The 12,307-nt window shown below is 47.3% G+C and overlaps 1 long non-coding RNA gene across 1 annotated transcript in view; it reads right to left on the reverse strand.

Moving 5' to 3' along the window:
• LOC135056192 (uncharacterized) overlaps window positions 1–12,307 on the reverse strand; it is a 416,825-nt gene that overhangs the window by 97,804 nt on the left and 306,714 nt on the right. The gene's annotated exons all lie outside the window — the stretch shown is intronic.

The raw sequence follows: 12,307 nt of genomic DNA on the forward strand, positions 1-12,307 counted from the left end.
TTATTAATACTGTAATGGTATGTACACATTATGCGATCCCATACGGTATGATATCGTAAGATATTGTATAAGATATAATATCGGATCGTGTGTACACACTACAAACGATGTCTACAAACAAAGTCATCACTAGAGTACAAAAGCACTCTATATCGCCTCATCAAGACTGCATGCAGTCCGATGTACGAGGTCGCAGGCGGGAGCGCACATCGTACGTCGGATCAAGCATACACATTATACAATATTATCCAGAAATGAACAATATCGTTCAAATCATAAATGATATTGCATAGTGTGTACGGGCCATAAGAATAGTGTGAATGGTTTTTAAAAGTATGAACCCATGGGTAAATGTACTAAGCTACTGATGGGTATCACTGGTGGTTTGGGTCAAATACAATGTTTACTAAACATACGTTTTGACAGTGTTAAAGGAGCCATCAGTGTGCATTGGCTTATAAACCCCTATCATGCTGCCAGGGGAAGATTTAGACCTCAACTAACAAAGACACCAATTTGAGGCCCCCCTTTCTCAAACAATCCCCCACAGTCAGTCAGTGCATGCTAAATCCCCGCAAAATGGGTGTGGCCTTGTGAGGAAGAGACATGACCACACAATAGTACCCTCAATTAGAATTATGCCTGACAGTAGTGTCCCTTACTCACATTACACCACATAGTAGTGTCCCTTATTTACGGAATGCCACATAGTAGTACACGGTTCCCAGTACTTGCTGCAGTGATCCAGCTCTGTGTCGATAAAGAGGAGGAGAGCAGCTCCTGGCTGAGGAACAGCTCAGCACCAGCTTTCCTGTGCACCCTCAGCAACTCCCCAGCATTTAGGTCACTTGGTGCAAACTGAGGAGCTTTGTCTTGTGAGACGAGGGCTGCAGTTAGGGAGGCCAATCCCGGGATCGGCGGGATCCCGGGATTTGGGCCCAAATATGCCGGGATTTGAATCCCGGGATTGGAGCATCCAATCCCGGGATTCACGGGATTACACTGCGCATGTGCGGGAGGGTGGGTGTAAGTAATACTACTTACTAATATTAGGCGGGCGGCAGCCATGAACAAGTTGAACACGGTGGCACTTCAAATGTAGCGCCGGCCGCCAGCCAATCAGAGCTGGCGGACCACAGCCAATCAGGGAAGCTGCCGCAGCAGCGGCACCCAATCAGGACCGACTGCTGCGGCCGCTTCCCTGATTGGCTGCCGGTCCGCCAGCTCTGGTTGGCTGGAGGCCAGCACTTCATTTGAAATGCCACCACGTTCAGTGTGTCCATGGCTGCCGCCCGCCTAATAGTAAGTAGTATTAATTACACCCACCCTCTCTCCCTTCGTGCAGTGCTCCCTACAGCCTTCCTCCCTCACGCGCCGCTACCAGTACCATCCCTCCCTGCCGTGACCTACACCCTCCCTCCTGAGTCCCGCACCACTACCTACACCCTCCCTACCTCCCGCACCGCTACCTTGACCCTCCCTACCTCCCGCACCCTTTAAGGCTAATTGCAAACTTAGCTACTGTTACCATGTGAACACATACGTGATGTATGTAACAGGTGAGGGCGATTTTCCTGCATGACCTGTGCGGACATACTGTAGACTGTTGTTCTTAGATCCAGATGGCGTAAGCTACTGTACACACAACGCCGAAGATCGCTGTCTCTTACCAGTTCAGTTGCACAATAAATGGACATATTGCCTTCCGTTTCCTCTTCTTATGCTGTAATGGGAATTTTATGTTTGGAGAAATTGGTTTCTAGTTCCCTACGTTGTTCCATATAAAGACCCTCCCTACCTCCCGCACCGCTACCTACACCCTCCCTACCTCCCGCACCACTACCTACACCCTCCCTACCTCCCGCACCGCTTCCTACACCCTCCCTACCTCCTGCACCGCTACCTACACCCTCCCTACCTCCCGCACCACTACCAACACCCTCCCTCCAGCGCTGCTCCCTACAACCTTCACTGGTCCCTACTGCAATCCTGGGAATCCCGGGATTGACCATTTTTCAATCCCGAATCCCGGGATTGAAAAAACGGTCCGGGATTGGCCTCCCTAGCTGCAGTGGCAGCCTCATCTTCTGTTATTCTCCTCCGCAAGCCACTCTGCTTGCTATGACAGACACCAGCGGACTGCCTGCCATGCAAGAGGTGGTTGCAGGGCAACATAACAAAACAAACAAAAAACACAGCCAGCATGCGGCCCCGCAGTCAGTTGTCCCAGCGGGAATCTTCCAAACTGGGCCTAAGCCCGATCTTCCCCTGCATTGTAACAAAGAGTGAGTGTCCTAATAAAGGAGAGAGAAGGAAGGAGATGGTTATATACAGAGGGAGATATGAGGAAGGAGAAAGTGTTACAATGAGGGAGAGAGATGAAGGAGGGAGTGTTATACAGGGTATCCGTTTGGCAGGTCGACCCTACTTAGGCCGACAGTCACTAGGTCGACCACTATTGGTCGACATGGACATATGGTCGACAAGTGAAAATGGTCGACACATCGCAGGTCAACACGCGAAAAGGTCGCCATAGCTTTTTTTATATAAATTTTTAAATTATTCATACTTTACCATCCACGTGGACTACGATTGGGAATAGTAATCTGTGCAGAGTGCAGCGGAGCAAGGCGCCTTGCCCGCTGCATGGCTGGTCAAGTTATAGAAAAAATGATACCAAAAACAGTTAAAAAAAATTCATGTCGACCTTTTCATGTGTCGACCTGTCAAGTGTTGACCATTTTCATGTGTCGACTATTTTTCCATGTCGACTAATAGTAGTCATCCTAATGACTGTCACCCTTAACTTGGTCAGAATAACATACCAGAACCATTATATAAAGGGCTACTGGGAGCTGTACTTTATTTTCAGTTTCTTCTCTAGTGCCGGCAGCAGTAACAGAGTAACAAAGTTATTGCTTTGCTGTTTGGACTACAGTGGTTTTACGAAGTACAGTTGTTTTCTGTGTTTATGGGCTAGTCGAGCAACATTAGATTGTGAGGAGTTTGTCCTGGGAAAGATACAGGACAAATCCAGTCAGATCTGGCAGATTATCTGCCAGATAAATGTAAAGTGTATGCCCAGCTTTAGTCATAATGTGCAACTAGGACACAAGAGGAAACTATACGTGACACTTGTATATCTGTGTGCATTTGAGTCTTTGCATCTGTATACAAAGTGCTACGATACAGTGGCCGCTGCTTTTTCCATGCCATGTTCCATTGTGCTTCGTATACAGAATTGCACAGGACCAGGTGGATCACTCACACCAGGTATTTCACGTGGTGTTGTGTATTGAGTCTAGGTGTATGTCCAGTTCCTGTGCTGCTGGAGTAATCAGCAGAGTGCAAACTTGTAAGGGTCAGGATTACCTGGCGCAAAAGAGTTTTTTCCCCTGATACATGACATGACACATGCCGAAGGCACTGAGGACTAGAGTAGCCTGTTGCCACTGCTGCCATGAGTGGGAGCAAGGGGAAGATCCAGGTAAGTGAGGCTGGGGAACAGAGGCTTCTGTAGAGACACATTGGGGGGAAGGCTGCTGCAGAGACACAAGGGAAAGGAAGAGGAGTGCTACTACTGCACGGCATAGTGTAAGAAGGAAGGGGCATTACTTTGTGGTATAATATGTAAGGGGCACTACTATTGTGTGGCATAATATGTAATAAGGGGCACTACTACGGTGTGCCTCATTTGTAAAGGGGACATTACAGTGTGGCATAATGTGTAAGGGGCATTATGTTGCATAATGTGTAAGGACATTACTGTGCGGCATAATGTGTAAGGGGCACTTCTATTGTGTGGCATAATGTGTTATAAGGAGCACTACTACTCCACCCCTATCAATAGACTGCGCTTTCATTAAGGCTGATTTTAGAAATTTCCAAGGCTCCTTTCCATCTCAATCGGCCCTTGTATATGTGTGTACCCAGCTTGAGCAGTGGCGTAACTACTGCCCCTGCAAACCCACCGTGGCGTAGGGGCGTAGCCACTCCTGAGTTTGAGAGTCACAAGCCTGGCACCCCAGTCATACATGTTTACTACTGGCACTGCAGCCTAGAATCTGCTCCCTCCCGCTGCTGGTTCAGCTCAGCTGTGTGAGCTGCCCAGCTGGCGGGTACCCGATCGGAACGGCATCTTTATTACTGGCAGAGCTATAGCCCACAGCCGCTGAGCCTCTTGTTAGTTATGGTGCTCCCTCCCGCTGCAGCCTCAGCTGTGTGAGCAGCGCTGCTGGCTGTGTCCCACCACCCGCCGATCTTGCTCAGACAGGCAGTGCAAGAGCAGATCCGCCCCACAAACCATAACGTGAAGCAGAGCTGGCATTTTCCTCCGGAGCGGAGGATGTAATGTGCGGTGTGTCACCTGACCACACATCGCTCCTCCGCTACTCCTGTACATAATGTACAGGAGGAGCGATGTGCGGTCAGGGGAAAGACCACACATTTCATCCTCCACTCCGTGAATTACATGATTGGCGCCTCTCTAAGTTTGGGGGGGGGGGGGGGGCGAGCTGCCCTCTTGCCCCCACCCTCAGTTCCGGCGCCCCTGTGACCATCTGGCAAACAAACAGATTTGCTGCCCAATTAGATTGAGGTACGCCCAGCATGTGGTGCGGCGTGGAGACCAAGAGGGGAGAGACAGAGGCTGTCAGGGCAGACTGAGCTGCTGCTGCAGTGGTAGTCCGGTCACTACCGCCGCCTGGCCTCGGGAAGACATTGTCGCGTTGGTGAGACTGCCTGTCACTGACATGCGGTATGCGCGGAGCTCCATACCATTTGAGCGCTGCGGGAAGTGAGGAGAAAGTCAGTCTCTCTCAGTCTCCATTCCTGCGTCGCGTGGTGCTGGTGTGTCTGGAGAGAGGCTGGTTGAGCACCGGCAGCGGCCCCAGCCCTGGACCATCTACCTACCGCGCCAGCGCCTGAGTCTCCACTTGGACTCTGGAGAGAAGCTGAGGCTGAGCAGCTGCAGCGGCCCCACCCAGACAGGCCAGCCCAGGACCATTATCTAATCTTACCTACCATACCACGCTTGACTGTAAGTTACTATCACGGGCAGGCCAGCTTTAGGTGATTATTGCTGTGGTGGTGCAGGGGCGAGGATTCTGTGCATATAACAATATAATTGTACATAGACTTGTCCAAAAATTGTGTGAAGGTCTAAACACTAAACAGCGGGGAGCGGATTGGGCAGCATTACTGCCCATGACACCCAGTGTATGAAATCCCTGGCAACAAGCATCACCCCCTAGCAATGAGCTTGACACCCATCGCATGAAACCTCTGGCAACGAGCATAACACCCAGTGCATGAAACCCCTGGCAATGAGCATGACACCCTGAGCATGAAAACCCCTGGCACCGTGTATGGAACCAAGATCATGAAACCTCTGGCAACAATCAGGTAATTTAAAAGTAATTAGGAGCCTTACTGTAGGGCTTAGTGTGTAACGGGCATTGCGGTGTGTGGCATAATATATAACGGGCATTGCTGTGTGTGACATAATATATAACGGGCATTGCCGTGTGTGTCATAATGTATCACGGACATTGTGGTGTGTGGTATAATGTATAACGGGCATTGCGGTGTGTGGCATAATTTGTCACAGGCATAACGGTGTGTGGTATACTGTATCACGAGCATTGTATGTGGTATAACATCTCAGGCATTGCAGTGTGTAGCATAATGTATAACGGACATTGCGGTGTGGCATAATGTGTCACAGGCATTACGGTGTGTGGCATAATGTCTAAGGTCCATTGCAGTTTGTGGCATAATGTGTAAGGGGGCATTACTATAAGGAGGAATAATGCTAAATAATGTAAGGGGCATAAATCAGTTTGTTTTTTTGCTGTGGTCGCCAATGTCTCGGCGTACAGGTTGCAAAACCGGGGTATAAGGTAGTCTTTTTCTGCAACACCACGCCACTTTCAGCGAAGCCACACCCATTTTAATGAAGCCACACACCTTTATTGGCGCCATAGAATTTGTGTGTGTGTGTGGGGGGGAGAGGGGGGGGATTTTTTGGCTTGGGGGTGAAAAATTTCTAGTTACGCCACTGATCTTGAGCCATTATATTCAATTGCATTTTTTATCAGTTTAGACACATTTTATAGAGGAAATGTTGTAATTTGCATACATAAAACAATATAAAATAACACAAAAAATGTAAAGCTGTGACACTTGAGATACAAACAGCCTTGATGTGCACTTACTGTAATTAGTTATTGTAGAGATAAACAGGTCACATAAATATTTTAGAAAAAAATAAAAAATTATTGTTAATTTGAGAAAATGTATAGATTTCAAGATTTCCAGGTGAGATACACAATTTTGTTTGGGGTGGGAAGGGGGTGGGGGGGATTTTGTAAAGCTTCTGGCTAAAATAAATAAATAAATTAAAAAAAATACTGCTCATGGCGAGGGTCATTTATTTGTAATGTTCCTGCAATAATGCTGCTCTGTAGAATGAGATATGGAAAGTGTAGGATGGGTAAGTGTCAAAGACAACAAAAATAACACTTGGTGAGACCACCGCAAAGGTAACAGGGACAATTACAAAAAAAATTTGTTAAATCTGTCTGCCCTATTCTGCTGTGCCCATGTAATCTCAAACAAGGATTTATAAATGATTGTGTAAGTGATCTGCACAGAATAATTCTGAAGTAACAGAATTTACACTGGAAAACCAAGCACATTTACTTAAAAACAAAAGCATTCCTCCTCTTAAGGACCCCATACACTAGAACGATAATGCCCGATTTCAGCCAATTTAGGACATTCGGGCCGATATATCGGGTGAAATCGGGCATTTTGGAGGTGTTTCCGATCCGATGCGCGTTTCCGTGAGGGTTGGATCGGATCCCCTAGGTTGCAAGTGCTGCACTCGTGATATATCGTAATCGCCTGGAATCGGATGGCAAAAAGGTGTGTTTTTTTGTGTTTGCGATATATCGCCTGCAATATATCGTAGGAAGTTTGACTGGCATTCTCAGGACACTCCCATCAGGGGCAGCAGCATCAGCAACGACGCAGCAGGAGAGCTCATCAGATAAATTTAATCAAATCGGATATTTTATTGGCCCAAGTATGTATTTTCACACTGACCACCAATCACTGTCCACCTATCACACTGTCCACCAATGTAATCACACTGACCACCAATGTATTATAAATTATTGTTCAAATTTTATTTATTTGTGTGTGCCCAAAGTGATTTTAACCCCCAAACGGCCATGTGTTTTTACCGCCACTGTACCCCAATGCTGCACCTTGTGTTTCTGTGTCCCCAAAGTAATTTTAACCCCCAAATGGCCATGTTTATTTAAGAAACATATTATACAAATTTAAACACCATTTAACGAAAAAACCATATAAACATTTAACCATATAACCATTTAACCATATACCTTAAGTAAAACCATTTGTAAAACACAAAATATAATAGTTTGTGCACTACTTTTTTTTTCATTATAGATAGGTCTCTAGATTCAGATATTGACTTCATCACCGGCATACTAGAAATGTACCGTGGATTGGAGTGTTTATGGAAGATCAAAGCCAAGGGCAATTCTGATAAAGTGCGACGGAATGCGGCCTTGGAGGAGCTAGTGGAGTACTGCAGGCCCTTAGTGTCCGGTGCTAACAAAGAATGGGTTAAGAAAAAGATCTAGAACCTGCGTATGGTGTTCCTCAAAGAACACAAAAAAATGGAACAGTCTAAAACGTCTGGAGCAGGTTCTTCCCAGATGTACAAGACCTCGCTCTGGTACTACCCCATGCTGGAGTTTGTCCTGGACCAGGAGGCTACCCGGACAGGTTTCACCTCCCTCCCTCGGACTGCCACACCAGAGCCTGAAGACCGTGACCTATCTTTGTCGGCATCTGTAAGTATATTTTTTTGAATACGTTTTTACAAGTTCCACCATCAGTCCAACACAGTACACTAATTAAATGTGGGCCTCTTGCCAATCGACTGCACCTACCCCGTTAAAATAGGACAGGTACTCGTCCCTGACCTGTTTTGCCCGTAGACTCGCCCTAAAATGGAGTGGATGTGGTTCCACAGAGGGAAATGGTGAAGTCTTGTCTGGGTGTTCAGGGTCTGTATCTCCTGGCACTTCTCTGGGTAGTGTCCTATGCTGGGTGGTTTTGCTGCACAAATAGTTATGCAGGACACAGAACGCAGTCACCACCCAATCTATCTTCTCCACCTGCAAATTGATAGCTGTTAGGAATATGCGAAAGTGGCTAGATAGGATGCCAAAAGTGTTCTCTACAATTCGTCGTACCCGGGATAGCCTATAATTGTAGATGCGCTTCTCCCTTGTCAGGTGCCTTTGGGGGGTACAGCTTCATAATGTTCTTGTGGAGTGCGAATGCCTCATCAGCCACGAAAACAAAATTGAGGCCGTGCTGGGTTTGCTCCCTAGATGGTAAGTTCAGGGTCTTTGTGGTGAGCCGCTCATAGCAGGTGGTATTCTTCATTGACCCACCGTCTAATGCATGTCCATTTTTGCCGTCAATGAAGATGAATTCATAGTTGGCATTCACCACTGCCATCAGCACGATGCTGAAATATGCTTTATAATTATAATAAAGGGATCCGCTGTTTGCAGGAGGGTTGATGCGGACGTGCTTGCCATCTATTGCTCCACCACAGTTCGGGAAATGCCAGGTGGTGGCAAACTCCTCTGCCATGGCTTGCCATTCTGATGTACTTGCAGGGAGCTATAATAGACATAAAAAATTAAAACATGTATTTCAACAGTTATTTTGTTTTATCTACTACAGAGTGGAAGTGTGGAGATTCCTGCCACCCCAGACTTCAGCATCATCCAGGATACAGAGGAATCCCAGCCCCAATATCCTACCCCTGACACACCCGCTACCCTTGATACCTCTGCAGCACAAGCTCCTCCACCGCGTCCCTGGAAGAGAAGCCAGAAAAAAAAAATAAAACACCGGCCAAAGACCTCATATTCAAGGAAATAATGCCAACACTTGTGTCCCCCCCCCCCCCCCCCCACTACTCCAAATTTGAAGAATTTATGGCATCTACAATGCGAAACCTACCCCCGGGTCAAGCGGAGCAGATTCAGCGTCTCAATTTAAAGATGCTGGACAAAGACCGAAAATCCAAACTCCATGATGATGTTGTACTATTCGACGGCCGTCCTCTCACTCTTCTTCCCACCCAGTCCCATCCTATTCCGCCCACCCAACCCCATCTCATTCCGCCAACCCAACCACAGCCTACTCCCCCACCCACCTGCTCCTCAGTCATATACTCTGCTATGCTGGAGGCAGAGGAGGACATGCCCCAGTTTGAAGATTTGTAGGCATCTTATAATTCCCAATAAATATGGAGCGATATAGGCTATATGGTGTTCTGGGCCCAGATTTCTGGGGTAGGATAGACGCATGCTGTAGGTGCATAATAATATGTCCGGGACCATTCATTCTGCACTTTACACCTGTCGAAGTCGAAAATATTATTGTCACACGCACCAAGTACAAACACCACACAGATGGCCTCCGTGCGCGTACTTGTTCTGCAGTGCATGCGCATATTCGCAAGTTGCGTATGATCGCTCACATGGTCCTGCGTATTAGCGCGTGGTATGAGTAATTACGGTAGCATTTGTATTTGCACGGAAAAGCCACAAAGACATATCTCATATTTAATCCACATAGTGCAAAATGTACACATAGCCCACATGCACCACACCAGCAAGTTATACTTGTTTAAAAGGTACAATAACAAAGGGATTCACCTTTACAGGATATGAGGGGATAGCATTAGGTTAGGAGGTGGTGTTTGGTATCTAGCTGTAGGGTATTTTAAGGGCAACATTCTGGTAGCAGTTTGCAGAAGATAGCACGCTCCTGCGCATAGATATGCGCAGGAACAGAATATTACTATTATACTGTATTTACTGTACTCTGATATTCGGAGGGAACCCAGTGGAGACCAACTGCAAGCACACCTGGAACAGACATCGCCCACCTATTCAAACCAACCTATGACTCCCCCTGTACTGTAAATGACCAGCCCTTTGACCTATAGGTGAAGAGATTACAGCTTCTATTGTATTATGTTTTAGCCAAATGTATAAAAAGCCAAGCTGCCTGGCTGGTCTCTCTCTCTCTCTCTCAGGTCATCTTGCTTGATTGACTGAGCACCGGGTCCATGTGGCGCTGGCAAAAAAACGTATGTACCATTGATTGTAGCATCTTTTCTCTTATTGTAATTGTATTGTTGTTGTAACCCCCTTTTAGCAAATATATGTTGGTGGGTCGGATCCCAGCATTTTAAATACAATTGGTGTCGTGTCTCTTTCCTGCTAAGGTTTAAAGTGTATTTCTCTAACGTCCTAAGTGGATGCTGGGGACTCCGTAAGGACCATGGGGAATAGCGGCTCCGCAGGAGACTGGGCACATCTAAAGAAAGCTTTAGGACTAACTGGTGTGCACTGGCTCCTCCCCCTATGACCCTCCTCCAAGCCTCAGTTAGATTTCTGTGCCCGACGAGAAGGGAGCACACTAGGGGCTCTCCTGAGCATCTTAGTGAAAGTTTTAGTTTAGGTTTGTTATTTTCAGTGAGACCTGCTGGCAACAGGCTCACTGCATCGAGGGACTAAGGGGAGAAGAAGCGAACTCACCTGCGTGCAGAGTGGATTGGGCTTCTTGGCTACTGGACATTAGCTCCAGAGGGACGATCACAGGCCCAGCCTGGATGGGTCCCGGAGCCGCGCCGCCGGCCCCCTTACAGAGCCAGAAGAGCGAAGAGGTCCGGAAAAATCGGCGGCAGAAGACGTTCCTGTCTTCAATAAGGTAGCGCACAGCACTGCAGCTGTGCGCCATTGCTCTCAGCACACTTCATACTCCGGTCACTGAGGGTGCAGGGCGCTGGGGGGGCGCCCTGAGACGCAATAAAACATGATAAAAATACCTTACATGGCAAAAAATACATCACATATAGCTCCTGGGCTATATGGATGCATTTAACCCCTGCCAGAATATACAGAAAAACGGGAGATAAGGCCGCCGAAAAGGGGGCGGAGCCTATCTCCTCAGCACACTGGCGCCATTTTCCCTCACAGCTCAGTTGGAGGGAAGCTCCCTGGCTCTTCCCTGCAGTCACTACACTACAGAAAGGGTTAAAAAAAGAGAGGGGGGCACTAATTAGGCGCAGTATTAAAACATACAGCAGCTATAAGGGGAAAAACACTTATATAAGGTTATCCCTGTATATATATATAGCGCTCTGGTGTGTGCTGGCATACTCTCCCTCTGTCTCCCCAAAGGGCTAGTGGGGTCCTGTCCTCTATCAGAGCATTCCCTGTGTGTGTGCTGTGTGTCGGTACGTTTGTGTCGACATGTATGAGGAGAAAAATGATGTGGAGACGGAGCAGAGTGTCTGTAACAGTGATGTCACCACCTAGGGGGTCGACACCTGAGTGGATGTACTGTTGAAAATTACGTGACAGTGTCAGCTCTGTATAAAAAAACAGTGGTTGACATGAGACAGCCGGCTACTCAGCTTGTGCCTGTCCAGACGTCTCATAGGCCGTCAGGGGCTCTAAAGCGCCCGTTACCTCAGATGGCAGATACAGACGCCGACACGGATACTGACTCCTGTGTCGACGGTGAAGAGACAACCGTGATTTCCAGTAGGGCCACACGTTACATGATTGAGACAATGGAAAATGTTTTATACATTTCTGATAATACGAGTACCACCAAAAAGGGGTATTATGTTCGGTGAGGGAAAAACTACCTGTAGTTTTCCTGAATCTGAGAAATAAAATGAGGTGTGTGATGATGCGTGGGTTTCCCCCCGATAACAATTGATAATTTCTTAAAAAGTATTGGCTGTATACCCTCTCCCGCCAGAGGTTAGGGTGCGTTGGGAAACACCCCCTAGGGGGGATAAGGCGCTCACACGCTTGTAAGAACAAGGGCTCTACCCTCTCATGAGATGGCCGCCCTTAAGGATCCTGCTGATAGAAAGCAGGAGGGTATCCAAAAATGTATTCACACACATACTGGTGTTATACTGCGACCAGCAATCGCCTCAGCCTGGAGGTGCAGTGCTGGGTTGGCATGGTCGGATTCCCTGACTGGAAATATTGATATCCTAGATAAGGATAGTATATTATTGCCTATAGAGCATTTAAAAGATGCATTTCTATATATGCATGATGCACAGCGGAATATTTGCCGACTGGCATCAAGTATAAGTGCGTTGTCCAATTCTACCAGTAAAATGGTCAGGTGATGCGGATTCCAAACGGCATTTGGA

The sequence above is a fragment of the Pseudophryne corroboree genome, chromosome 3 (genome assembly GCF_028390025.1).
Source record: "Pseudophryne corroboree isolate aPseCor3 chromosome 3, aPseCor3.hap2, whole genome shotgun sequence".
NCBI lineage: Eukaryota > Metazoa > Chordata > Amphibia > Anura > Myobatrachidae > Pseudophryne > Pseudophryne corroboree.